This window comes from Macaca mulatta, chromosome 8 (genome assembly GCF_049350105.2).
Source record: "Macaca mulatta isolate MMU2019108-1 chromosome 8, T2T-MMU8v2.0, whole genome shotgun sequence".
Taxonomy (NCBI): Eukaryota; Metazoa; Chordata; class Mammalia; order Primates; family Cercopithecidae; genus Macaca; species Macaca mulatta.
In genome coordinates, this window is record NC_133413.1 from 128,681,713 (window position 1) to 128,709,587 (window position 27,875).

General features: G+C 38.5%; 1 protein-coding gene and 1 long non-coding RNA gene across 7 annotated transcripts in view; one reads left to right on the forward strand and one right to left on the reverse strand.

Annotated features, from left to right (window-relative positions):
- SAMD12 (sterile alpha motif domain containing 12) overlaps window positions 1-27,875 on the reverse strand; it is a 467,280-nt gene that overhangs the window by 122,120 nt on the left and 317,285 nt on the right. The window lies entirely within an intron of this gene.
- LOC144330627 (uncharacterized) lies at window positions 886-27,623 on the forward strand. The gene is made up of 6 exons (XR_013396954.1): window positions 886-13,860; window positions 15,904-16,053; window positions 16,146-16,217; window positions 21,831-21,967; window positions 26,047-26,165; window positions 26,738-27,623. It is a non-coding gene; the product is annotated as an uncharacterized LOC144330627 (long non-coding RNA).

Genomic DNA, 27,875 nt, shown 5'->3' on the forward strand with positions numbered 1-27,875 from the left:
TATTTAGTGTTTACTCTTCAGCGTTGACTATTTAAATGTTATCCAAGGCTGAGAATGAAGTAAACTATCATCACAATTCCTTTCCTGCATGACTATTGTTTTCCTGGGAAGCAATGACAATATTGTTCTTTAATTTGTTTGGTTTCTAGATACTTATCACCAACCCAGCCTCAAACTCTATACCAGTTGTCTAAATTCTCTCTCAACATGTTCCATAATTCAGGGCCTGGCGTGGTGGCTCACACCTGTAATCCCAGCACTTTGGGATGTTAAGGCAGGCAGATCACCTGAGGTTGGGAGTTCAAGACCAGCCTGGTCAACATAGCAAAACCCAATCTCTACTAAAAATACAAAATTAGCTGAGCGTGGTGGCACTCGCCTGTAATCCCAGCTACTTGGGAGGCTGAGGCATGAGAATCACTTGAACCTTGGAGGTGGAGATTGCAGTGAGCTGAAATCGTGCCACTGCACTCCAGCCTAAGCAACAAAGCCAGACTCTGTCTCAAAAAAAAAAAAAAAAAAAAAAAAAGAACATGCTCCATGCTCCATAATTCGGGTATTCTATCAATTTTATCTTCCTGGGGAAGTCTCTCCAGGAGCCTTGCTCTCAGATATGACTGGTGAATTCCATTCTCAGAGACTCTACTCTACCTTCTTTAGGATAAATATTCAGCCACCAACCCGAGTGTCAGCGTGGCAGTCTCCTGAATATAGGGAGTAAAAGAAAGGATGTGGGGATCTGATTGTTTCTCAAACTTTCCAACAATCTTCTTTATTTTAGCTCAGATATCATTATCTTGCTAATGTATTAACCATGGATCTATTTCCTTCCAGCTCTCCAAATTTTTGTACTGTCCTCTTTCCTATTATTTTCCATGTCTTGGTGAATTTATGCCTTTCACATTTGTCTTTGCTTTTGTTCTGTGTGTGTGTGTGTGCTTCAGCAGGAAACAAATGTAGAAGTATGCATTCGATCTGCTTTCACTGTTTTTGAGAGTGTTTTAGAAATCAATATCATAGAAACCTAGGCAAATACTTTAAGCAGGCATTTTATCAACAGCTATTTATAAGACAATAACCAATATATGTTTATTTGTAGCTTATATGTGAAGAAAATGAGGCCTATTCTGCTTCAAGTAAGTCATCTGCCAGATTGATGTAGACATTGAACACCTTATGCCCAGGCTCCCTTTTCGCTTAACCTTTCTAATTTTAGGCTTCCATAGAGCATTGCTTTCTTGATAGTCTACGGCTGCTTTCAGGTTCCAAATACCTGAGAACTGCCTCAGTCAATCAATACCTTCTGTCATGCTCTATTACAGCTGATCAATATGGACAAGGATGCAATGAGGTGGAAGCAAGATGTTTTATTCAATCAAGTTTTTGGTCTCTTTTATTGACCCCAATACTTTGGTAGTGTTTACAAAACTTCTGTATTCCTCTCATCTAATTTGTTTTATTCCAGTTAGCAAGAATTATTTGCATAAAACACCTGCACACCCCTTACTTACTAGTTGCAGATGGAATCCATCTTTGTGTACAGATCTGGATCCAAGACTCATCTCCACCCAGTGTGTGCAACCCTGGCTGGGTAAGTCATCACTACTATAGGCATATCTCATCTGTGCAATGGGAGTTGTTAGGCTTGCAAACTGGGGTCAGCAGACATATTTAGTGCCTGCCACGATAAATTTTATTTTTTGAAGGTGATTGCTTTTAATGATGGTGGAAGAGGAGAAAATAAGCTAGAGTTTTCTGCAGTAATTGTTACTTCCTATTATAGAACCATGGCTGGGCTGCTTCACAATTCCTATGAACTGTCTGTTCCCTAAATGTATTTGAGGTTTCTTGCACAATAACTGGAGGTTCTTTCATATCCCCGTTAATACTAACTTCTTCTGAGTTTATGGACGTTGCAAATAACATTAACCAAAATACCCCAGAATCTTGGGGGTGGAAGAGTAGACTAGTTATATAATCACCTAGAATCAGAAGGAAAATGTTATAAGATAAAATGACCTTTCTTTCCTTCTGTATGTTTGTGTATTTTTCTTTGATCAGTGCCCAAGAAGTAGCTGACTCCTCTTGCTATATATTTCCATTTCCTGAATAGACTTTAGTACCAGCAATATCATTACCATCCCGTTTCTTTTCTCCTGTCTCACTCTACATGTTTGTTATATTTAGATTGTAAATTCCCCACAGGGTATGATAGTCTTGAGTTTTCAGCCTTCTCTTCTAAATGTTTATTTGGATTTTACTTTTGCTGTACACATAGCACATTGAATGAAAACATTCCTCATTTTTATTTAGGCTATTTTGGGGGGAGTTGGGGAGTCACAGAACATACTGTGTGCTGACGTTTAGTGCTTTTCAGTGATTGGATATTAAAGGGGATATTAATGACACAGTCATAAGACAATCTTTCCTAGTGATCTCATCTACACATCTATGACCATATTCTAGATCACACATTTGATCTTATAATCCAAAAGACGACAACACATATATCCTAAATCACAGTGAGAAGGAATGTATAGCAAATGAACAGAGAACAAACAAGCATAAAGAAGAGATAAGATAAAATATTTATACCATGAGAAGTCCAAGGGGTTACTGCATCATTTAAATATAATTATTGGGTAAATAGGGTCACAGGAGCTCCAAGTTTAAACCAAATGGAGGATGGGGAAGTTATTACATCTCTTCTTACAGAATTCATTGCTGGAATTCTGCAAACTGCTTGAATGCATAGAAAGAATGTGAGGCTAAGAGGGGGTGTATTAGTCCATTCTCATGCTGCCAATAAAGACATACCTGACACTGGGTAATTTATAAAGGAAAGAGGTTTAACTGACTCACAGTTCAGCATGGCTGAGGAGGCCTCAGGAAACTTATAATCATGGCAGACAGGGAAGCAAACATGTTCTTCTTCACATGGTAGCAGGAGAGAGAAGTGCTGAGCAAAATCCCCTTATAAAACCATCTGTTCTCATGATAACTCACTCACTATCATGACAATAGCATAAGGGTAACTGCCCCCATGATTAAATTACCTCCCACAAGATCACTCCCCTGACACGCAGGGATTATGGGGACTACAATTCAAGATGAGATTTGGATGGGGACACTCCCAAACCATATCATTCCACCCCGGCTCCTCCCAAATCTCATGTCCTCACATTTGAAAATACAAACATATCCTTTCAACAATACTCCAAAGTCTTAATTCATTTCAGCATTAACTCAAAAGTTCAAGTCCAAAATCTCATCTGAGACAAGGCAATTCCCTTCTACCTATGAGCCTGTAAACTCAAAAGCAAGCTAGTTACTTCCTAGATACAATGGGGGTACAGGCATTGGGTAAATACAACCTCCAAATGGGAGAAATTGGCCAAAACAAAGGGGCTACAGGCCTCATGCAAGTCTGAAATCCAATAGGGCAGTCATTAAACCTTAAAGTTCCAAAGTGATCTCCTTTGACTCCTTGTCTCATATACAGGTCACACTGATGCAAGAAGTGGCTCCCACAGCCTTGGGCAGCTCTGCCCCCGTAGCTTTGCAGAGTACAGCCCACACTCCTGGCTGCTTTCATGGGCTGGCATTGAGTGCCTGTGGCTTTTCCAGACTCACAGCGCAAGCTGTCAGTGGAGCCACCATTCTGGGGTCTGTAGGACAGTGCCCCTCTACTCATAGCACCACTAGGCAGTGCTCCAGTGGGGACTCTGTGGGGACTCTGATCCCATATTTCCCTTCCACACTGCCCTAGCAGAGGTTCTATATGAGGTCTCTGCCCCTGTAGCAAACCTCTGCCTGGACATCCAGGCATTTCCATACATCCTCTGAAATCTAGGCAGAGGTTCCCAAACCTCAGTTCTTGATCTCGGTGTACCCACAGGCTCAACACCATGTAGAAGCTGCCAAGGCTTGGGGCTTACACCCTCTGAAGCAACAGCCTGAGCTGTACCTTGGCCCCTTTTAGCCATAGCTGGAGTAGCTAGAAAACAAGGTACCAAGTCTTAAGACTGCACACAGCAGTGGGGGCCCTGAGCCTAGCCTACCAAACCATTTTTCCCTCCTACGCCTCTGGGCCTGGGGCCTGTGATGGGAGGGGCTGACTGCAGTGAAGGTCTCTGACTTACCCTGGAGACATATTACCCATTGTCTGGGTGATAAACATTTGGTGCCTTGTTACTTATGCAAATTTCTGCAGCTGGTTTGAATTTATCCCCAGAAAATGGGGTTTTCTTTTCTGTTGCATCATCATGCTGCAAAATTTCCAAACTTTTATGCTCTGCTTTCTCTTGAATGCTTTGTTGCTTAGAAATTTCTTCTGCCAGATACCCTAAATCATCTCTCTTAAATTCAAAGTTCCACAGATCTCTAGGCCAGATGTAAAATGCTGCCAGTCCATTTACATAGGAAGAGTCACCTTTACTCCAGTTCCCAACAAGTTCCTCATCTCCACCTAAGACCATCTCAGCCTGGAATTCATTGTCCATATTACTATTAGCATTTTGGTTAAAGCCATTCAACAAGTCTCCAGGAAGTTCCAAATTTTCCCGCATCTTCCTGTCTCCTGAGCCCTCCAAGTATTCACTTGGTGTTCACACATTTTCCTGTCTTCTTCTGAGTCCTCCAAATTGATCCAGCCTCTGCCTGTTAACCAGCTCCAAAGTTGCTTCCACATTTTCAAGTATCCTCATAGCAGCACCCCACTCTACTAGTACTAATTTACTGTATTAGTTTGTTCTCACGCTGCTAGTAAAGACATACCTAAAACTGGGTAATTTATAAAGAAAAGAGGTGTAATTGACTCACAGTTCAGCATACTGGGGAGGCCTCAGGAAACTTACAATCATGGCAGAAGGGGAAGCAAACACGTCCTTCTTCACACGGTGGTAGCAACGAGAAGTGCTGCACAAAGTTCCTTATAAAACCATCAACCCTCATGAGAACTCAGTCACTATTATGAGAACAGCATGAGGGTAAACACTCCCATGATTAAATTACCTCCCACCACATCCTTTCTATGGCACATGGAGATTATGGGAGCAACAATTCAAGATGAGATTTGGATGGGGACACAGCCAAAGCGTATCAGGGAGTGAAACAAAAATAATTTTTGAAGATCTCTCATATGTGACTTGTGTAATAACAGCTTTTATATAAGTTTCCCCAGTGAATTTTATTTAAGAGAAGGATCCATAATAACAGACTGGACAAAGTAGCTGGTTAAACAGCTTGAGAGATGGAGGAGGGTACAGCTCAGGGGTCAGGAGACCCTCTCAGAGTGGCCCCATGATGAACTCTGAGACATTGGATAAGGATTGTTTTGAAACAGACTGTCAATACATGACCTTAAAGGAAGATGGGACGCGGGGTGGGGGTTGATTCAATCCAGTGAATGTTCTGAACCCCAGCAACAGTGAGTTGTATTAGTGAGTACAGGCACACAGATGGGAAACTAGAGAACCTGCCTCAAGGAATGTGTCCTATGGAAATAGCATCATGGAAACAAGTACAGTCCTCAGGTAGGAACAGTTGTCTCCAGGAGATCACGATAAAAGTAAAACAAGCAAGGCCTGGATCCATGACACTAAGAGTGACTGTGATCTATCCAGTGTCTACTTTGCGCCCATAATTGTGCTGTACTCTACATAAGCTATTGCATTTCTTATTATTAGTTAACGTTTATTTGGTGGTCACTAAATTACAGGCCGATATCATTTTGTTTAATTTTCACTCCCGTAGTATGGGGCAGGTATTACATTTTCTGCCTTATAGATGAGGAAGTGGCTCAGGGAAGAAATTTGTAAATGACCAAGTTGAGCATAAGAGTGCTGCATGACATGAACCTATGATTCCATTATAGGTGAAAGTGTGAACACAGAACAATGTGAAGAAAAATAAAATAGGAGAACTTGGCCCTAGACCAAATAAGTACAAAAGGAAAATACTTAAGTCATTACTCTGTGAGGTTTCCTTCATATGGCTTTGGCAATTTTCTAGAAATGATGCTTTTGACAGAGAAACACGACAGCATATCAAGGAAAAATGTGTATTCCATCCACATTCATAATGATGTTTTGTTTTATACATTATGAAATGATAGACAATACAAAATGTAGAGTGTAGAGTCTAACTAAGAATAATAAATGCCTGTGTGTCTATTATTAGCTTAACATAGAGAAAACTGTATATGAGCCCTTCCCTGATTTCATCCCCTCAATGCTCTCCTTAGATGTAACCAAGATTTTGTATTTTGTGTTAATGATTTACTTTTCTTTACAATTTACATATGTATATATTTCCAAATATACATTAAAATGTTCCTGCTTGTAAACTTTGTATATAAACTGCATATAAATGGAATGTTACTGTATGTGTATTCTGTGATTAGCTTTTTTGCTCCACAGTATTCATCCATGTGGACACACACATAGATATGGTCCATTTGCTTTCCTGCTGTATAGGAGGCCATTTCATAAAGACAACACAATTGATTTATCTATTCTAAGTCAAAGGGTAATTGGGTAATTTTCAGTTTACAGCTATGAAAATCAGAGTTGCTATGGATATTCTTGTGCATGTCTCCTGGTATACAAGTTATGCTCTATCCCATGTTTCTATAGGCTAGAACTTTCAAAATTACATTGATATTATGCTATGTTGTGATAGCAAGCATCCTTGTTTTGTTCCTAATTTTGAAGGGGCTTTTAAAAATATTTCACCATTGAGAGTGATGTTTGCTATATGCTTATTGTAGACATACTTTATCAGGTTAAGGAAGTTCCAATCTATTCATAGTTTTGCTAAAAATTTATCATGAATGGTTGTAGAACTTTATAGAATTCTTTTTATGTTTATTGAGATGACACAGTTTTTCTCCTTTAGTAAGTTGATACGATGAACAATTTTCTAATTTTGTTTTCAGGGATAACCCCAAATTTAGCTCTATCATTAAAAAAACCAATTTTTAGGATGGTTTGTTAACATTCTGTTTACTTGTTAATGTTCTAAGTATTTGAATAATATGTGATTTTATTTTCTTACACTGCTTGTGTTAAGTTTTGGATCCAAGGTTAATACTGCCCTTGTTTAAGGTAAGTTTGGGAAAATTCTCTCTTTTTCTATTATCTAAAATAATTTATGTGCTTTGGAATGGAATACTTGATAAAACTCACTCACATGCAAAAAATGGCTTTTTTAAAAAAGGAATTTCAACTTTTATTTTAGATTCAGGAGGTACATGTGCAGATTTGTTACACAGATATGTTATGTGATACTGAGTTTTGAGATGCAAATGATCTCATTACTCAGGTAGTGAATATAGTATCCAACAGTTAATTTTTCAGTCTTTGACCCCATCCCTCTCTCTCCTCTCTAGTAATCCCCAATGTCCATTGTAGCCATTTCTATGTTCATGAGTACCCAGTCTTTAGCTCCCACTTGCAAGTGAGAGCATGTGATATTTGGTTCTGTTTCTGAATTAATTTGCTTAGGATAATGGCCTCTAGCTACATCCATGTTGCTGCAAAAGACATGATTTCATTCTTTTTAATGGATGTATAGTATTCCATGGTATATATGTAACACATTTTCTTTATCCAATCCACTGTTGATGGGCACCTAGGTTGATGCCATGTCTTCACTATTGTAAATAGTACTGTGATAAAAATGTGAGTACATGTGTATATAAAATAGATTCTTCAACATTTGTTGAAACTTAATGCTCCAGAACATGATTAATTTTTATAAAATTTCTGCATCCCCCTCAGAGAAATAACTATACTCCAGTTGTTGGAATAGTGTTCCATATAAGGCCAACCCTCTTCATTGCATTGTTCTGGATTTCTATATCCTACTAAAAATAAAAATTTCCTACTATATTTTAGAATTGTGCATTTATTTACATGTTGTAATTTTGTTAATTTGCCTTAAATATTTGGAGCTATGTGATTCACTACACATAAATTCAACATTATAGTTTCCTGAAGAATGTTAACTTTGAAGAAAATACAGTACACTTCTTTTTCTCTAGTATACTACTTGCTGCCTTTAATTCTGTCTTTTGATATTATTATATTAAGGAAGGTTCTTTATTTGTTGGAAAACAAAATTTCTACCCTTTGCTTTCAACCATTTTGTGTGTCCCATAAACAACATTTGGCTGGATATTGTCTGATTGTGCATATGTGGGTTAATCTGGTTTGACAACTTTTGTCTTTTAATGGGAGAGGATAATAACAGTTGGATTGATTTTATTGACTGAAATATCTGGATTTGTTTTTATAACTTTGTTTTGTAGTATTTGTTTCATTTTTCTATATTTCTTCTATTGCCACCTTTCTTTCTTGACTTCTTTTGAGACAGAGTCTCGCTTTGTCAACCATGCTGGAGTGCAGTGGTGTGATCTTGGCTTACTGCAACCTCTGCCTCCCAGGTTCAAGTGAGTTTCCTGCCTCAACCTCTTGATTAACTGGGATTACAAGCATGTGACAGCACGCCTGGCTAAGTTTTGTATTTTTAGTAGAGACAGGGTTTCACCATGTTGACCAGGCTGATCTCGAACTCCTGACCTCAGGTGATCACTTCGGCCTCCCAAAGTGCTAAGATTACAGGTGTGTGCCACTTGCACCCGGCTTCTTTCATGACTTTTTGAGCGTTGTTTTTGAAGTTTCCCTTTCTCCAGTTTTTTTCCCACAAAGTTTAGTAATTAGACTACACGCACCCTCCACATCTGGCATCATGACAAACAAGCATTCTGTGTTTTGTTTTGTTTTCCTAATTCACCTACTATATGTCACCCTTTGGACTCCAAGCTTTCTGGCTTTCATGAAGGACAGCTGATTCAACCTGCTATTCCACTCACCACTCAGGCCTTAACTCTGGTTCATCTCTCTCCCACATGGTGCCTAGTTCAAGTTCAAAAACCTCGGTCACAAAATGCTATTTCCAGTGTTTGTTATCTCTGTGAAGTAGAAATTTATGGATGCTTCTTGACTTGACTGTTCTATCTATCATCTATCTATCTGCCATCTATCTTTTATCATCATAGTCATCTTATCTATGGTCTAGCATATTTAAGTGCATACTGGAAAGGTTTTCTGTAAACATCTCGTTATTCATCTCTAGAAACAGAAGACTATACTTTGGTTTTGATGCAATTATTTCCTTATGTAGTTTTAACAGGTTTATGCAGGTCTGGGAGAAAGAGGAAAAAGTAATATATTTGATTTGTACATCTCCTGAGTAAAACAAACAAACAAACAAACAAAAAACAAAAACAGAATTCTACTCTCAAATGATATTATTTAGGAATCATGGAAACAAAAGGAATTAATCCTAAAAAATACTTTCCGTCCATCATGTATATAGTTTTCATATACTGACTTTATTTAATCCTTATAATAACTCCATGAAAGAGTTATTATTACTGCCATTTTATGGATGAGGTACCTGAGACTACATGTTGAGGTTATTGCATTGCCCATCTAATTCCATAGTCCATGCCCTCTCTCCTAAATCAGGCTGTTGTTCCCCAGATAGAGAGCTCTGAGTAATTCTTCTCAGAGCTGGGAAAGACAATCCTGGTTACTCTTTCAGGGTAATTTCCACAGCAAACAATGCAGTTATTTACCCAGCATTGGTTAGAATTCTGCTAATTGGTAGCACACATTCTGTTAGCAAACATGGTATTTATTGACTCCAGAAAGGGTCCAGATTGTGGGAAAACATAAACAGTGATAACACAAATGCTTTCAAAGCAAGTCTTTGTTGGGTTCTAGTGGCAAGTAATTTTTATTAATTGTCATTTTTACTTTTGACCAAATATCTCAGATTTAACAGTCTTTAAACATGTGAGAGTAATTAAGCCTTTCATAAAAATCTCCTAATGTTGGTTCACATAATAAATCTCATGAAGTTCACCTATTTATCCAAGAGCCCATGTAGCCCTGCAGGCTGGGCCTAAACTGTTATTGAAGGCAACTACCTTGCCAATTCTCATGAATAACCCAAGAGTGCCATGGATAAGCTAACCTCATTTTATCACTGTGCTTTATCACTGACAAAGGGTTAAGAAAACGGCTCTCTTTTCTTCTATTTCCATATGTCCTCCTTTCTCTAGCTGAATGTGAATGTTTAAAGTGGATTCAAGAAAGCTTCAGCATCTGGGAAGCCTAGAGAACAAACCATAACCATGGACACGGGCCAGTTTTCATTGGTCATTGTCTATCTGTTGCAGTTAAGTGCAGATTGGCCAGTTTCATTGGTCTTTGACTATTTGCTGCTTTTAAGTGCTCACCAGTGGAACATAACCATTTCTGCTCAAAACCAGGTTGGAAGCCACATACCTAGAGCCAGCTCACTCTCAAGCCATATGAGAAGGGGTTAGAGTTTGCATGACTAAAATTAAAGGGTCAGTGAAGAAACATGCAAAACTAAGTATGGCAAGTTTTCTATTTTGAGGCTTCATACATGATCAAAGAGACCAATACGGCAGTACATAGTGAAGGGAAGTAAAGGTGCCTTGTTTCCATTATATGTAGCCATGTGTATTTGCAAAGTGGCTCATATAAGATGTTGTTATGTTCGAGGTTATAGAAGGCTCTAAATCCTTCTTTGTGTAAGGTTTGCCCCAAAATACAATTTAGAGAAAAAAAGATTAACATGCTTTCCCAATGGGCTTCCCTAGCTCTGCTATTAAAAATGAAATGGATGTGTTTACATAATCTGGGCATTCAGGAAAAAAATTACACAATTCAGTGTAATTTCCCCAAAGGAGTTGAAGTTGAACAGAAACCAACTGCACATCTGGGTCTGGGCTTGCTTCAGTCTCCGATGCAAAAATGAAGATGAATTCCAAGTGGTCAAAAAGCTCAATTGCTCACCCCTGACAATTTTTCCCTTTGCTAGAGTAGAAAGCATAACAATTATTTTTCTGAAATATAAATTACAATCAGCTGGTGTTTAGTTCTGCTGTTTTAAAAACTTTCTACTGGTCAGAAAAATAGTCTTTTATTATTAATTGAGTACACATGAAAAAAAGAATACCCTAACACCTTCCCATGCTTTTTACTGGAATGGAAATCTAGATCAAACTTGGGTGTGCCTGGGTGTCTTTTAATATGAGGTAATGATCAGATATCACCATATTCTCATTAATGTTTGCGATTAACATTAAGAAGACATGGTTACGTGAGAAGTGATGCAAATGCTGTATCTTTTAAAACTTTATTTGAATCACTCATTCCTGGCCCACATTTGAATTATGCTTTGAACTGTAGCCAGGAATACAGCTGTCACATACAGAACTGAAATCGTGAATATGCCCACCACTTCCTTGTTTTGACATTGTGGTGTGCATTGTCAGTGCTTTATATGCATAAGAGGAAATGAGTGAGAAGTCTATTTTCATGTTATAATCTGGACATGCATATTTGATGCATTGTTGCTGATTTCCATGCAGCACAATCTTGTTTCCCATGCATCTGAGATTTCAATGTTTCTTTACGGGGCAAATTATGGGAGATGAAAAGCCTGGCCCTGTGGGATTCACTTTACCGAAGAGGTAGAAGGTGAAGTAGGTTACCCAAGTTCAGACAACACACAAAAACACAAGGACACATATGCCCCATGTTGGCAAGTTTCTTGGTCTGCAAATGATTCCCTTCTAAAGAACACTACTGAGATTCAGAGTTGACTATTGCACATTCTCTCCACTTACAAATGGGACTGGCAATTGTGTTCTTTTGGTGGTGGTGATGGGTGGGGAATTGGGAGACAGAGTCCAATAAATGCTTTTAAGCTTTGTTCTACTGCAATTGCTCAGATAAAAGAACACCAGTAGCCATAACATTTTCTTTAGCTGAACAAGGAATTCCAAAATCAAACCCCTATGTAAATTATAGCATAATGTCCTTGTTCTTAGTCAAAATATTCTTTTTAGTCCAGTTGTTACTGTGTCACAGTAAATACACAACATTCCCTTAGTGCCATTTTGTTGCCAAGCAATTTGGAGAGGAGCACAGTCACTCAAAGTGCACTGAACTTATCTGCAATCAGCTGCCTTGACCACTCTGTGCTACATGGGCAAGAATAAGCTTGAATGTGAGATAGAATCAAGGACAAAATTATCATCACTGATGCCTACAGAGAGACTCTGTATTAATAGAAATATGGTGAAGGTGGCCTGAATGTTGCTGATAGTATTTAGTGAGCCATTAAATACTATCATACATGATACATGATAGTCCGGAGCCATGACTCTGGACTATCAAACTTAGGAGAAATAAAACGATGGGACATTACCCTCCAAAAGCAAGCTCCAAGCAGCAGCAAAAGGGAAGGAGAAAAGCATTCTTCAGAAATGAGAAACTGGTTTGAGTCTAGCTTCCAGGGAACACATATAGATGGTAATGATTTTCTCATTAGGCAACTGAGACTTTTCTCAACTGTATTCCTATATATACACTGGGCCTCCAGCACTTTGGTGGGGGAGGTTCCCTAGAAGAAAGAGTTATTAATAATTGCAGGCTATGTCAGCCACCTGCACAGGGGCAAGTATCTCCATGGTTTCAGTTTAAATGGCCAGAGTGTTTTGTGCATCCTCAAGCAGAAATGGCAAGGCTGCCCTTGTTTGTCCCATATTAATGATGACATCCTAATCATAGCCTTAGTAGAATCTTAAGTTTACATGGACTCTTTATATAGTTAAAACTCATTCACATGTTATCTGAATTCAATTTCAGAAACAGCTAGTTGTACTAGCAAGGAAAATATCATCATTTCTCTTTTAGAAATACGGAAACCGAGAAACATTTTCCTAAAGTCAAAAAATTATGTTATTCTGGAATTCAAAGGATCCTTAGATAACTCATTTTTGCCTTTAAAGTTACAGATTATGAACTAGAAAATGAGAACAATCACATGACGAGTAGTAAGAAGGAAAGAACTGAGATGCCATGAAGTCTAGAACCCAGCGTTCTTTGAAATTGTAGCAGTGTATGCGTCTAGTGGGGAGGAGATCCCCTTCCTTTGATGGGGATCAAAGGAAGTGATTCCGTGTGCAGTGGCTCCGAGGCCTGGAATGCAGATGCTGTGAGGCAGTGACTGTTTCCATGTGGCTCACCCTGACTTGTCGTCTAACACAGTGCTGACTCCAGATCAGGTATACAATCAATATTTGCTGAATGAATGGATGACTTTTAATAGATATTAGGCATTTTAGGAATAGGTCTGCTGACATTTGGCATAAAGTGACAATCCCTAGACCAGAAAGTAGTGAGAATGTGTCATCTACATGCCAGTCTTCCCTTTAAATTGCACGATAAATCCAGAAGTTGCTCAAAACCTGCTTCGGTGTGGGTGTGGGGAACAGTTCTAAACCAGGCTGAGACAAGCTGGTAGAGTGCTGAGTAGCCTCAGTCATGGTCAAGTTAAATGCAGGTCCTCTACCAAGTATGATTCCAGGAATGGTTAAAAGCCCTTCTCCAAGTCCTAAACTAATATGTCCTTTACCCTGTCCAAAATTTGCTCATTTACTTTCTTTACATTAAGATCTCTGGTTCTTACCAGAGGGTCATTTCAAACTCTATCTCTGCTTCCCCCAGCTAGGGATAGAAAGCCACTATTACGGACAGGGGTTGCATCCCTCAGGTGCTTTCTGCAGAAATGAGCTCGATAACTACTGAAGACAGACATTAATGATCTCTGTTTTAAGGCAAATTATTTGGAGAAGAGGGTAAGCAAGTGGAGCTGAATGACATTGGATGGTAATAACTTAATTTGCCTCAGTGACAGTTCATCAGGTCCTTTCACTTCCATTTTCTCATCTGACCATCATGACCTTATGGTGTGAGTAAAAATGATTATTTCCCTTTTTTATTTTCTTCAGAGGGGGAAATCTGGGTTTGGAGCAGCTATACCATATATCTAAGGTCAAATATCTAAGAGGAACTTTGAACTCAGGTCATCTAAGTGCAAGTCCCTTGTTTTTGCCATTTTGCCAAGGACATGGGGCTCAAGGTAGGTAAAGGCTTTCTCCTTCTCAACACTCCTGTATAGGCTGCTGTTGGTTGAAAGCTAAGCTCCAGCACCTGCCTATTCCTTCTGCAGTCCAAAGGAAGGGTAGCTTCTGTGTAAACCCTACCTTCTGGTCTCCTGTAATTTATTTCTCTTGCTTTTCAAACACACAATATCTTGCTTTAAGCTTCAAGAAATTGTTGAAGTTGAAATTGCAATTAACCTCAGCAGTGACTGCTGTAACTATAGGGGGTTTGGGGGTGGTGGTGGTGGTTATTCTTTTTGAAATGAGAATGAACCTCAAATGTGATCAGAATTTGGTAAAACTGGACAGGGATCAGGATACAGCTGCTTAAGTTGACACCATCCAGTTGTTCAGACTGGAAATACAGGGAAGACGTACAGGTTGTAAAGCAATTATGGCTTTTTATCACAGAGACTGTTTTTATTAGCTGTGGTTCCCTGCAATCTTTTCATTTTATTTTTATATCAGCCATATATATATATATATAGACACATACATGTTTGTGTGTGTAGCTGTATGTATACGTATTTATTTATATTTTATTTTATTCATTTAAATACATCATTTAAACCCAAATTAGACATTGGTAGAATGAAGTTTACAATTGCTTTCATGGATTAAATACAGAAATAAGAAAAATTCCAATGGGCCTAGACATATCACAAATAAAATCTAGTTGTAAGTATAATGGCACGTGGAATTTCACATGATTTCAATATTTGACCAGGACTCACCAAGGCAAATACATAGGGCTTCTCTGGCACTTTACTCTTAAAAGAAATATTGTTTCTTAACAGAACCAAGACACTGCTTTCCAGACTCATTTAGATCTTACTCCTCATGCATTAATGGCACCTTTTGGTCATATTCATCAATCAATGAATATGATCTGAACCTCCACTATGAGGTCAGAACAATTAGGCATGCATGAGATATAAAACCCAAGGCGAGAGATTCTTATTTTCTAGGCACTTCTGAGCTACTTTTAGAAGGGAGTACATAGCCTTAATATTCCATTCCTTGCTGCCATGCCCAAGAGAGACATGACTAATCCATCACAGCATTCTTCCACAAACTCTGTAAGTGGCCTTGTAAACCTCCTCTAATTGGCCATTCCCAATCTGAATTGGCACATAAGATGAAGCCATTCCTGAACTAATTTGCAAAATAAAGCTAAATACAAGAGTGAGAACAAGCAAGTGCTGAATCCAGGGAAGGGAGATCCATCCTGGGCTCTGGTGATGAAGCTTCTGTAAAGAGGAAGGGCTTCCACTGTGGCTTGTACCATGGCTAGAACTTAAGCAGATGGAGGGAAACAGAATGAGCGAAGACTTCAAAGAGCAAATGTATGCATAGAGGAGATTGAGCAGATGAATACAGCATTAAACAGAGGACCTTGGGCTTGAAGAGTAAGGTTCTATTCTCATTATTTGGGAGCTTCATTCAGAAACTTCACCTATTACAGCATGTCCCATTCAAAAATACTAAGAGTGAAGAAATAATGGTTTCTGGCTTATAGAAGTCCTCTGGCACCCTAAAGTAAACTGTATCACATTCTAGAAGGTGTGTGAACTCATTTTCAAAGAACAAAGATGAGTCTGAGTCATGGCTTTCGCAATAATAAAATGGGTAAAATGGTAAAATAAAGGTAACTTCCAAAGACTGCCAAATGTTCCTTCCTCCAATTCCATTAAATAATGCCCTTCCATGAATATTCTTGTGGATTCATTATGAGTAGACCGGATGGTCACTTTTTTGCCCCCTTTAATGATAAAATGAAGAAAGCTCCAGGTTTCTTGCACTTTTTAAAGGCAGATGAAACAATTGGCCAATCCCTTTGTCTTTTACAGTTTGGGTGTGCACCTGGCTTGCAGCAGAACTGGCTGGGATGGCTTCATAACTTCCCTTCCAACAATATAACAATATGTTTCTGTACATTTTCACACTGAATTGGACAAGAATCAGAATACCCTGTTTTGAACATCTGCACAGATTGACAAGTGAGTGATTCTGACTGCCTGATATATCCCTGTCCCCATTAATCTTCCTACACAAAGAATCTGAAATAGTCCCTCTTACTCTTTCCATCTAGACAAAATGGAACATCGAGACTGACTGGAAATGATGATGTGAAATTCATTAAATGCTCTTGCAATTGCCAGAGGTGACATATATACATACAGCATCATTGTTTTCTGGAAAATGGACTACAGGAGAATCTTAAAGAAGCAGTGAATGAAAATTCATCTGTTGTTGGAAACTATATGGTCCCAGGCAGACAAATGACCTGGCCAAAGTTCCCTCTCATTTTTATACTCTGTTATATCCAGGCAGGCTCCTCTTGAGTCCCTATTCAACTTTTTTTTTTCTGCTGTTGGCCACGTTTTCTTTCTTTCTTTCTTTCTAGCCAGAAGAAAAAGCCTAGATTATGCGTTGCATGGGTGGAATTCTGGGTTGGATTACCTAACTCTGAATGGTTTGTAAATCCATTTTACCCACATTGCACAGTGGGTACTCATGAGTCTGAAATCAACTTTCTATGAGAGATCCAATAGTCCCTATGTTATAGTGATCATATAAACTTTGGAGACTACATAGGAATCTTTTTTTAATAAGAAATAGGTAAACAGAAAAAGCTAAATAATGCATATAACAGCTTGAAGCTTTGTTATATTTAATAAAATATGAATGTTGTCATTAAAAAATAAGGAACCAATGCCATTTTCTCAGGTCACTGTGGCATCAACAGTCTTCCTTAAAATGACCTCTTTCCCGCCTCACTGCCATCCCTTCAATGAAGTCCCACTATTGTGCAACAGCATGCTTGAAAAACTGTCTCGCTTCAGATAGTTTTTGTGGCATAGCAGAAATGGACATGGTCTTTGGAAATAACAGGGTTCAGTTTCGATACCAGATCTGTCCTTTTCTAACTGTGCAACTTGGTTTTCTTTTCTGTAAGTTGGGGAAAATAATTTACCAATCTCATGGAGCTATTGAACAGAGAGAATAGGAGACTATATGTCCTGGACTTAGTCCAATAGCTGGTGCATGACGGGTCTACAGTAATTGGTAGCTATTAGTATTATAAAAGTCTGACCCTGTGAGAACCTTTGATACTTAGAGAAGGACTGAAGAGTTAGCTGGCTATCTAAGTGCCTTGCTGAGCCTGGACAGGGAGAAGGGGTGAACATAGGTTAAAAAGCTGTGTTGGGCCCTTCTCTTTGAGATGCAGTTAGGCAATGCTTGTTTCTTTGTTGGGTCTTGTTCATCTCTCAGCATGGTTTGTTTCCTGTTTCTCAGCAATCTCTCTTCCTTCTTTCTTCTGAAATCCTTCCAACCTCTTTTTCTTTCCAGCATCTTAATAAAGCTAAAAAAGGCTAATACTACCACTCCCTTAGCCTATTGAGATGAGAACATTTTCTTCCGTTACCCCTGTGGCGATGTGTCATAAACTGGCAGGGTTCTCCATGCTCCCTTTAGCTGGGAAGCCAGCATGGTGGGACCATGAAGCTTTGAGTAGGAGGAGGATTGATCAGGGGAGGAAGAAAACAAGCATGAGAGGTAGATGGATTTGTGTCTCTTGATCAACACCTATGCGCTAATAGGACAAGGTAGATTCCATTGAGAATGGTAAAGGAGGTTTGGAGAAGTCAGGTTAAGGAAACACAGTTTAAAGGCCCACCACAGCATTCTACATTTAGGATCAAAATTTGGTTTCTGTAATAGGAATTTCATCTGAAATCACAAATCTGTACCCATCACGTTGACTACATCTAGGAAGGTAGCCCGCTCTCATGTGCCTGAAGGCGCACTGAAGCACCTCACTTATTCCTGCCTTGTTCTAGCATGTACTATTCCTGTGGCCCTACACATTTTTTCTCAGCTGTAAAATTAAGTTGTTTTAAGATTATATATGATTATATATACATATATATATACACACACACACATATATATATATATATATATAGTGCCTGGAATGTAAGAAACAACAAACTTATTACCTAGAACCAAAACACTGAGTAAGGAAGAATATTATTTAAACCAACAGCAAAATGAAAAATAAGAAGTCCGAGCAAAGAGCTAGGGAGAGTAAAAGAAAATCTTTTAATGATAAAAATAGTTGGGATAGTGCTGGGACTTAAAAAGAAATTCTGAACATGGTATTCATCATCTCTGCCTCCTGACAGAAGCACGTGGTGCCCAGTTTTTACTCACCTGTATAACTCGTGATATCAATTTGTAATAAAGAGAAAAGAAAGAAAGGACTAGGGGAAAGGGACATTTAGGAGGCTCATCTCGAGGGTTTTCCTTGTTATTTCATGGTTTGGTTTTCTGTGATTGTTGTTTACCTCGTTTGTTTTCCTTGTTGCCCCAGGGAGATATTGGCAAAGTGTGGACCTTCATGAATTTATGAGTGCTTGGGCTCTTGAGAGCTTGCTGGTTCATGGGAAAGCCCCTAATAAATATGTGGCCTAAACAGTCATACTTTCTACCCATGCTTAACCTGACGGCTGCCCCTAAGGATAGGAAAATGACATGGAAAGCTTCTGCTTTTCTGGATTGTTTAATTTAAATCCCGTGTTCTTGATAGATACAAACTTGCCATTGGAAAAAAGAACCTTGGTACAAGAGGTCATGGACTGACCGTCCTGAAGACCAAGTGTGGGCCTATGAGCAGTAAATTTTTATATCATAAAATTACAATGGTGGTGAAAAGAAGTGATAATACTAGTTATTAACTATGATGATGGACTCCGTGCTAAAGATTTTGTAGATATTATCTTTAATTCTCAAAACGATACTGCAATATACATATTTATCATCCCCATTTTACAGGTGTCAAGACTGAGGCTCAGAGAAATTAAATAACATGCCAAAGATCACAGTGTCTAGTGGAGTTGGGGTCAAATACAGGTTCATGTGGTAATAAAGCTTTTTTTATGCCATCACCCTGCACAGCTGTCTGTTATGATCTTTGAAAAGTTAGATTTCTTTCAAAATCACAAAAATTCTAATTTTGATTGCCTTACACACTCTTCCTCATCATTTTATTTTTCTATTGGAATTACAGTTTGAAAGCTTTGGAGACTAGAAATCTAAGGCAGCAATTTCAGATTTTTTGAAGACCCTCATAGACTACAATTAGTCCACAATAACTAGCAAGAAACAAACACTTCTAAAAAAAGCATCTAGTCATTTAAAATGATTTTTAATTTCATAATGACTAGTATATAATTATACAAGAACAGAGCTATTTAGTTAGAAAAAATAACTTTGAAGATGAGAGTCCATTTAGTATTTATTTGCTCTGAGGTTCTAATTACTTCAAAAACTACTGAAATTTCATATATGATTACTAACAGCATTCAATAGCAGCTCTGATGGAAGTCGAACCAATCTTTTTAAAATGTTTTAACCCCATTAACATGAGAGAAATAAAAAATAATAAATACCAGGGGTACATATACATGATGCCATTATTACTTTCCTACTTTGTTGTCAGTTCAGGTCTCCCATGCTAGAAAAATGAAAAATAAAACCCAACATGTCTTCCTGGTTATTTTTGAATTGAGGCCAACAAAATAAGACCAGCAAAGAACAATAAACACAGTATTGTTTTTCTGTAATATATTAGCAAATCCTGGTAACTTCAATTTGGTTTCATTACATTTCCAATATGTGCATGCATCAATTCCTCTTCTTTTCTTCCCATAGTTAAGATTTATGCACTTTATTAATCACCTCAAGACAGTCATCTCAGCAGTTTCATTTAGTGGAGTAAACCAGTCAAACCCCATCAGACTTCTGGGGATGTCACACAGCAAACTTTGGATTCCAGGCAACTTGAATCACCCTTGCCAATATGAGATTTTTCAGAGCAATCCATCTTAGGGCCAACTAATATATCACATCTGCCTCTGCTCTTTTCCTAATTAATAGGTTGAAAGAGAGACACCCGCTAGATCACACAAACATCCCCCTGAAGCAGCCTCAGCATATAGGTTCCTTGGCAGCAGCAGATCCAAATGGCAGGCAGTTAAATGTTCTATTTTCCAAATGCAATTTGAATGATATGAAGGGTCTACATTCTCCAAAGGACTTTTAAAAACAAAGGTAACACATTCTTCACATTCACTGCATGCTCAGGTGGTTTAAAAATATGATGTTGCCATGTGTGATGGACCAATCATTCATGCTGGCTTCTAGCTTACAGCGCTGCTAACCAGAATCAGGGCTGCTGACACTCTACTTAAGTTGTTGTCACCTGTTCTAATTGTTAGTAACTGCATTTTTTGTTATCACTTTTTTGATGCCAACTGCATTCTCCCTAAAGTTCTGAAAGGACATAGTTCTAAAGTTAGTGTGCTCTTAATTAAAAAATATGCTTTATTAAGTCCCCAACTGTGCATTTGAGTTACCTGCCAGCTTCTTTTGAGATACAGAGAGTAAAGACTTGGGTTCCAAATGTAACTGGATCAGAAAGATCTAACTACATTTCCAAATCAGAAAGAAGCAAATTTACAAAACTATTCATTTAAGAGAGATATCTTCTGAGCCTTTTTAGGTCTTGTCTGTTTCTATGATCAAACAGAAGGGTTTGGGTGTGCACTTTTCACACTAAAAGACTCAAATAAGAAAGATTCAATGACTTGAAAGTTTGCAAAGGATCAGCTAAGTAAAAATTATAACCCTTATATAACAGCACTGCATATAAGACCAAAAATAAAAAATACCCAATTTGATATTAAGAAAATGTAATGAGAAATCCAGAGGGGAAAATGGGTTACCACAGTGCTATGTCTATGGTCTTTCAAAGGGAGTCACACTTCCAAAATCTTGGAATTAATGGCATTAAAAACTCCCCAGCCTCACAAGTTTATTAAGTAGCAGTGTAGTTAAACAAAAAGAGTGCTAGACTAGACATTGAGAGATATATACTCTAGCCTTGACTGTGTCCTAAACTGTAGTGTCTTAGTCTTGAACCATGGAACCCACCATACAGTAAGTGGGCTAGAATAAACAATGGCAACCCACTGGTCACCCTCAAAGGTAGCAGTGGGTCTCCTCGCACTATTTTTGCTTCTTAGAAAAACCCAAGATACCATATTTACCCACAATATGATTCACAAATTAGTCAAAACATCACATTTATTTGCTTTTTGTTTAAATTACACTAACTGAAAGAGGTAACACTAGTTATTTCATGCTAATCCAGTGCTCCCATTTGGGGATCATATTTCTACTTAGTGAGAAATCAAGTTAATTACTACTTAAGTTCAAATTGTAAAGAGAATCTTTCAAAAAGTGAAACTCATAAGGAGAACTTGGTAGTGACCAGTTAGGAAAGGGTTTTACTAAAATCCCTTCCATTTCAGGATTTCTATGACTGCAAATATACAAACATAAAAAATAATTAGTCTTTTTCCAGTGTCTTTTCAATTTCAGTGCAGAACTGTTTTGTTTACTAAACCTATGCCTTTACAACTCTTATAGAGAGAACAGACACTTGCAGAGAGAACATTCTAACCAAACCCACCATTTCCTTGGCGGGCTTGCTCCTCGCTTCACTGGCCTAATTATTTTCATAAGCAGCTTAACTGAAATGTTGGCTTACAAATTTATATTTCAATTTAATTGTGTACAGTTCCTAGTACAATGAAAACGTTAAAAGTCTTTTCCTATTTTGACAGTGTTTCACTGTGTTTATTTTTAGGGACACTAACAAATAAACTTCACTTTATCTGTATACATACACCTTTTCTTTTTTCTTTAGATTAACAACACACAGGAAAAACCCTCAGCTTCTTTCATTTGGCTCTTGAGATAAAGGGAAAAGAGAGAGTCCCCGTCCATGCCTGCAGGAGAGGGAGAACTGGTGGATGTAAACGAAAAAGCAGAGGCATTCCTCAGGTCAGTCCTATGGCCCAGGCTGTCTGGGTGCCCCCATTCTATTCTTTTCCATCATTTAGTAAACAATGTTCTCAAAGGGGGAAAAAACAGGAAGTGGAAAAAAGAATGACATGGAAAGTCAGTAATCATTGTCCTTGGGGAATGGAACACAGAATTCCCCTTATGGTCTAATTATTCTTTCGTATCTTTACTGAGTCCCAATCAGGCGAGTTTCCAGGGTCTGGCTGATGTTTCAAGGCCCTGATTTCTGCCTGTCCTCAGCTCTGAAGGGAAATATTTGCTAACTTCCTGAAGGTTCCCTATTATCATCTATTATTATTTAGTTCACAGAAAAATCTCTGTCATTTTTCTAACACAGACGAAAAAAGCTAGAGGAACATGAAAGACCCGTGTAAACTGTCATGTGTTTTCTTGGTTGAAACCACAAGCTGCTTCTTGTTGCCCTGATACCTCCTTCCAAAGTTACTTTCATAGAGTGACTTCCATAAAGTGACTTTGGAAGGAGGTATCAGGGTAACAAGCAGCAGCTGACTCATTGCTGACAACCTGTTAGGCACTCAGTAATGGATCCTAAGCATGCTTCTGTTTCACCTGGTGAAAGCAAATATATGTTTCTTTTCTTATCTGTGCTTCTCCTTGTGAATATATAAAAGAGGAAAAGTGCTACAAGGCGATGCTTTAGAAATTGAATTCTATTGCCCATTATAAACAGCTGCATGCTAGAATCAGGGGATCTTGGTAAGCCTACTAAAATGCATTCTGTGATACAATGGACTTTAGGAACTTGCGGGAAAGGGTGGGAGGGGGTTGGGGCGAGGGATAAAAGACTGCAAATACGGTGCTGTGTATACTGCTTGGGTGATGGGTGCACCAAAATCTCACAAATCACCACTAAAGAACTTACTCATAAAAAAAAGGACTTACTCATGTAACCAAACACCACCTGTACCCCAATAACCTATGAAAAAATAAACAATATAATAATAATGTCCAAAACTGCAAAAACAAACAAACAAACAAAAAACCACACACATTCTGGAGACCTTGGATCAAAGGCAGTGTTCACAGATTCATAGAAAGAACAATATAATAATAGCTACCTCTATTTAGTACTACTTCTTGGCTAGTCTTGACTTTATTTAGTCTTCGTTCCATGAAAAAAACATCATCAACAATAAACCTTGCAAACTGGGCATTATCTTTTTCCTATGCTGTGTTTGAAGCTCAGAAACGTTAAACAACACCTCTAAGACCACATAGGTGCTAATGGCAGAAACAAGCTAAATGTTTTCCAGATACATTAAGGACTACCCAGACCCATTCCCCTAATTTTATACAAGAGATGCTGAAATTTAGAGCAGGGAGATTTAGACAAGATAAAATAGCGAGTGTGAAGTGTTAAGCTGTGGATTTTTAATACAACCAACTCTGATGATTCATGATGCCTGAAGGAAAAGTTACTTTGATGGTTACCGTCTTGAGGGCCAGAAAAATGTCTTTTTTTGGCTCACATTAGTGGTGACACAGGCTAGGCATTTAATCAATATTTGTGAATGAAAAGACAATATATAACATTGAAAACAGAACAATGAAGTCAATTTTTATTTGGTTTAAAAGTACATGGTCTTCCTCAGCAATTTATGTTCTTAGGAAATTGTATCTTCTTTAGGATTACCACAGCCAATTTGCCTTTATTCATTTATTTTTAAAAAATTTAACACTATGGCGAAAATTGGAGCCAGATGTATGTTGCTGGAAGCCAGTTGAAGATGCAAAATGCCAAATACTCCCAATGTACAGGCAGGTCATAGATCTCAAAGTGATATTCCCTACTCTTGGGGCTCAAAGCCCACTTCTTCAAGGAATCCCAACTCCTTTCATAACCAGTTTGTTGGCAAATCCTGATTCCCATTGGTGGATAAGATGTGGCAGGAAGAGATGAAGGGGTTGAAATGCCAGTGGGAAAAATGTGGTACCCCTTACCAGTCATCAGACAGAAGCCAGCTCCAGTGAACCATTCTCCACTGGATCTCTAAGGCACTAAAGGCATATCTCAAAGCTAATGATACACCCAAATTGAAGTAACATTTAGCAAAACTGACTTATCTTAGCAGACTGGCCCCAAGTTTGGGGTATCCTTGCTCCCCAGTGTGACGGCAGTCTGCTTTCATGTCAGACACATCTACCTGTCAGGTTAGGTGGGGAAAAAACTTACTTAGCAATGAGGCATAAGCTGACATTCAGGGACAAGAGCAGAGAGTCTGCCATGCCACACTGGAGAGAAAAGCCCTTCCTTCCACACTGACAGCCAGCAATGCCATTTTCTTGTTCGATGAGTGCAAATCTTTTCACTCCTCCCCAAAAGCACTGGAGCCTGAATGTACAGCTTGCCTTTCCCCTGAGCTGAGCACGCTGAAAAGACTGGCATGGGTTTAACAAACATGATCAATTTAGGCATGCGGCATCATCAGCAAACGGAACAGAAAGTGAATTGTTTTACCAGAGATAGAAGAGCTTCAGCAGCTTCCTTCACCAGTAGGGTTGGGCGTGCTTCGTGTGCCCTGAATCTCTTCAATCACCAAGAATTATATGTCAGGGGTTCTGTTTCTAAAAGGTATTTTTCAGTGTGACATTAATAATTTATGAATAGGCCAGCACACAAAACTGTATTTGAAAGAGGGACTGAGTGGTGGGATAAACAGGAACTTAACTTCTTAGTAAAAGCAGAAGGATGAAAACATACATAGTAAAATATTTTTTTAAATTCCTGTAATTACAGAGTATAAATATTATCTCACATCTACTGTCAATAATCAGAAAATAAAAAAGAATCATGTAGGGTCATGCAACGAAAAGTGATACTTTGTACATTCTTTTTTTTTTTTTTTTTTTTTTTTTTGAGACGGAGTCTCGCTCTGTCGCCCAGGCTGGAGTGCAGTGGCCGGATCTCGGCTCACTGCAAGCTCCGCCTCCCGGGTTTACGCCATTCTCCTGCCTCAGCCTCCCGAGTAGCTGGGACTACAGGCGCCCACCACCTCGCCCGGCTAGTTTTTTGTATTTTTAGTAGAGACGGGGTTTCACCATATTAGCCAGGATGGTCTCGATCTCCTGACCTCGTGATCCGCCCGTCTCAGCCTCCCAAAGTGCGATACTTTGTACATTCTTCTGTGATGTGCTCTCTGAGCATCTGCTTGGATCTGGGGACATTAACCTGATTAACGGGAATGTTTACAAGTGATTAGGCTCATCTAGTTAAGGAAGACTGGGATGCATTTTACTCTGTTATGTGTACTGTCAACAGAATTGTCCACAAAGTTTAGAAAGCAGGAACTGTATTATATAATTATGTGAGAAGGAAATGGGGAGGATCCCGCTTTAGTTCACAGTGCTGGCAGTTAGAAAGAAGAAAACAAACTTCTTATTTTTTTTTACGTGAAAATTGGGAAAACAGGACATACAAGTCATCTAGATACAAAGGGATTGGAACTCGTCCATTTTTGGCATACAATTCACTTAGAATTCTCCATCAATTAACGACAACACAACATGAACTAAAAAGAATTGGTTTCTTCTAATCAGCTGAATTACAAGGTCAGAACTCTAAATTATTGCTTTGTTGCTTGAGCTGCAAATTATTGATGAAAGGCTACTTTTATGCATTTATTTAATCTCTGTATATACTTTTCTCATTGCTATCAAAAAATGCTGTCATGCAAATATTTATTGCAATCCAATATGTATAGATTACATTTTTTAAATCATTCTAAAGCTTAGAGATGCTTTGAACCTCTGAACTAACCAATATTCTGCCACTATGAAAATAGAATCATGTCCAAACTGCACATTCAAATCTGAAACATCAATGTATAATAAATATGCATAATTCTACATATGAAAGTATCAAATACTGGAAACTCAATTTAGTTTTGTAAATCCACAGCAATTTTTATTAAATAAAAGCCCGGGTAAGAAAAATAAGTTATATCCTAGCATACAGAAGACTGCTTAATAAGTGCAATGATAACCCCAGCTGTCACTGATTTTTTTTTTTGTTTGTTTGTTTGTTTTTTTTGAGACAGGGTCTTGCTCTGTCACCCAGGGCTGCAATGCAGTGGTGTGATCATGGCTCACTGCAGTCTCAACCTCCTGGGCTCAAGCAATCCTCCCACCTCAGCCTCCCCAGTATCTGGGACTACAGGTGTGTTACCAAATCATGTTAATTTTTTCTTTTGTAGAGATGAAGTTTCACAATATAGACCAGGCTGATTTTGAACTCCCGGCCTCAAGTGTACATCTCACCTTGGCCTCCCAAAGCACTGGGATTACAGGCATGACCCACTGCGCCTGGTCAATTGAGCATTTTCTAACCAATTCACACTGGGATGGCAAGTAAGGCAATTCATTAAAATATAGGACCTAGATCTTGCTTTTATGAAGTCAAAATATAGGTAACAGAAGAAATAGTAAAATGACCCTAACTGAGCATTTCCTGTGGGTATGCATTTAGCAAGGAACTACACATGTAGGTTTGACATTCACAATAAACCTGCCAGGTAAGCGTAACCATGCCCACATCACTGGTAAGAAGACTGAAGGCCAGTGGGACCATCACAAAACAAAAAGCTACAACAACCTTCTCTCCAGCTTTATCTCACTGCTCTCCAAACCCTCTCTGTGATGCCCTACATTTGTTTGTTCTTAATTTCTTCAATGCACAATGCTTTCAGTTTTTGCTTGAACTTGTGTTCAAAATGTTCTCTCTGCCTCCAGATGCAGCTGAAATATCCCCTCCTCAGAAAAGGAAGACTTTCTTGATCATTCATGCCAGGTTGGCCTCTTCTCGTATATGCTTAGCACTTAACAAAATCTGTAATTCCTTATTTATTTCCAGTAATATTTGATTAATGTCTTTTTCTCCCACTGGATTGTAAATTCTCTGAAGGCACAGCCTGCATGTGTTACACTCTTCACGTATCTCCAGCACTTGGTGAAGTGCAAGGCATATAGTAGGTACCCAGTCAACATTGGTGGAAAGAATGACATAGTAGCTATTTGCTGACACAGCCAAGATTGGAATAGAAACATGCCTTTCCACCATGCCAATTTATCTTTATTGTGTATTCATCAACTATTATCCAAAGGCATTTGCCATCTTGTGTTATCCTACAAAATAAGGCAAACTAAGCTCTGGTCTTGATGCCTAATCATTAAATGTTGGTTCATTCACTCACTCATTCATTCATTTGTTCATCATATTCAACAACCATCTGTTGACCACCTACTCTGTACTAGGTACTGTTCTAAGTGCCTGGGATACAACAGTGTACAAAACAGATACAAGTTCTTAGAATGAATGACATTCTGGTCTAAAACATGCTAGTTGAACATCTTGATCCGATTTCTAAGTGTCTGATGTATATGGCTGCATATTTAAGGTTGCATGGCATATTGACGTGCAGACTGACAGACAACTATTAATTAATACAGATATATTAAATATGGAGCCTGTCTATGAAATGATGAGGTGAGTGTAGAGATAAGCCCTCCATGATGGATGTATTCAAATGAGTGGTACTTTTCAGGAGCCAGGCATTTATTTCATTCATATTCACCATGGCTCACTATGTAACTAGAACACCGTTTTGACATTGATTTCATGACTGGTTTATGTGCCACAGAAGAAAACAGGTTATCACTACGCAGTTGCTCTGTATTTTTGTCCCCAACTTGATGATATAACTGATCCTAAGACTATCCAAAAGAATGTCACTAAAGCCCTGATGGCCACTCAAAAAGAAGAGTTACCCAAATGTTTAAGAGAAGGTCATGTCACTAGAATAGAGACACCACCTTCCAAAGGGACTAATTTCACAGGAGCAGCATACATTGGATAAACACACTTTGGTAT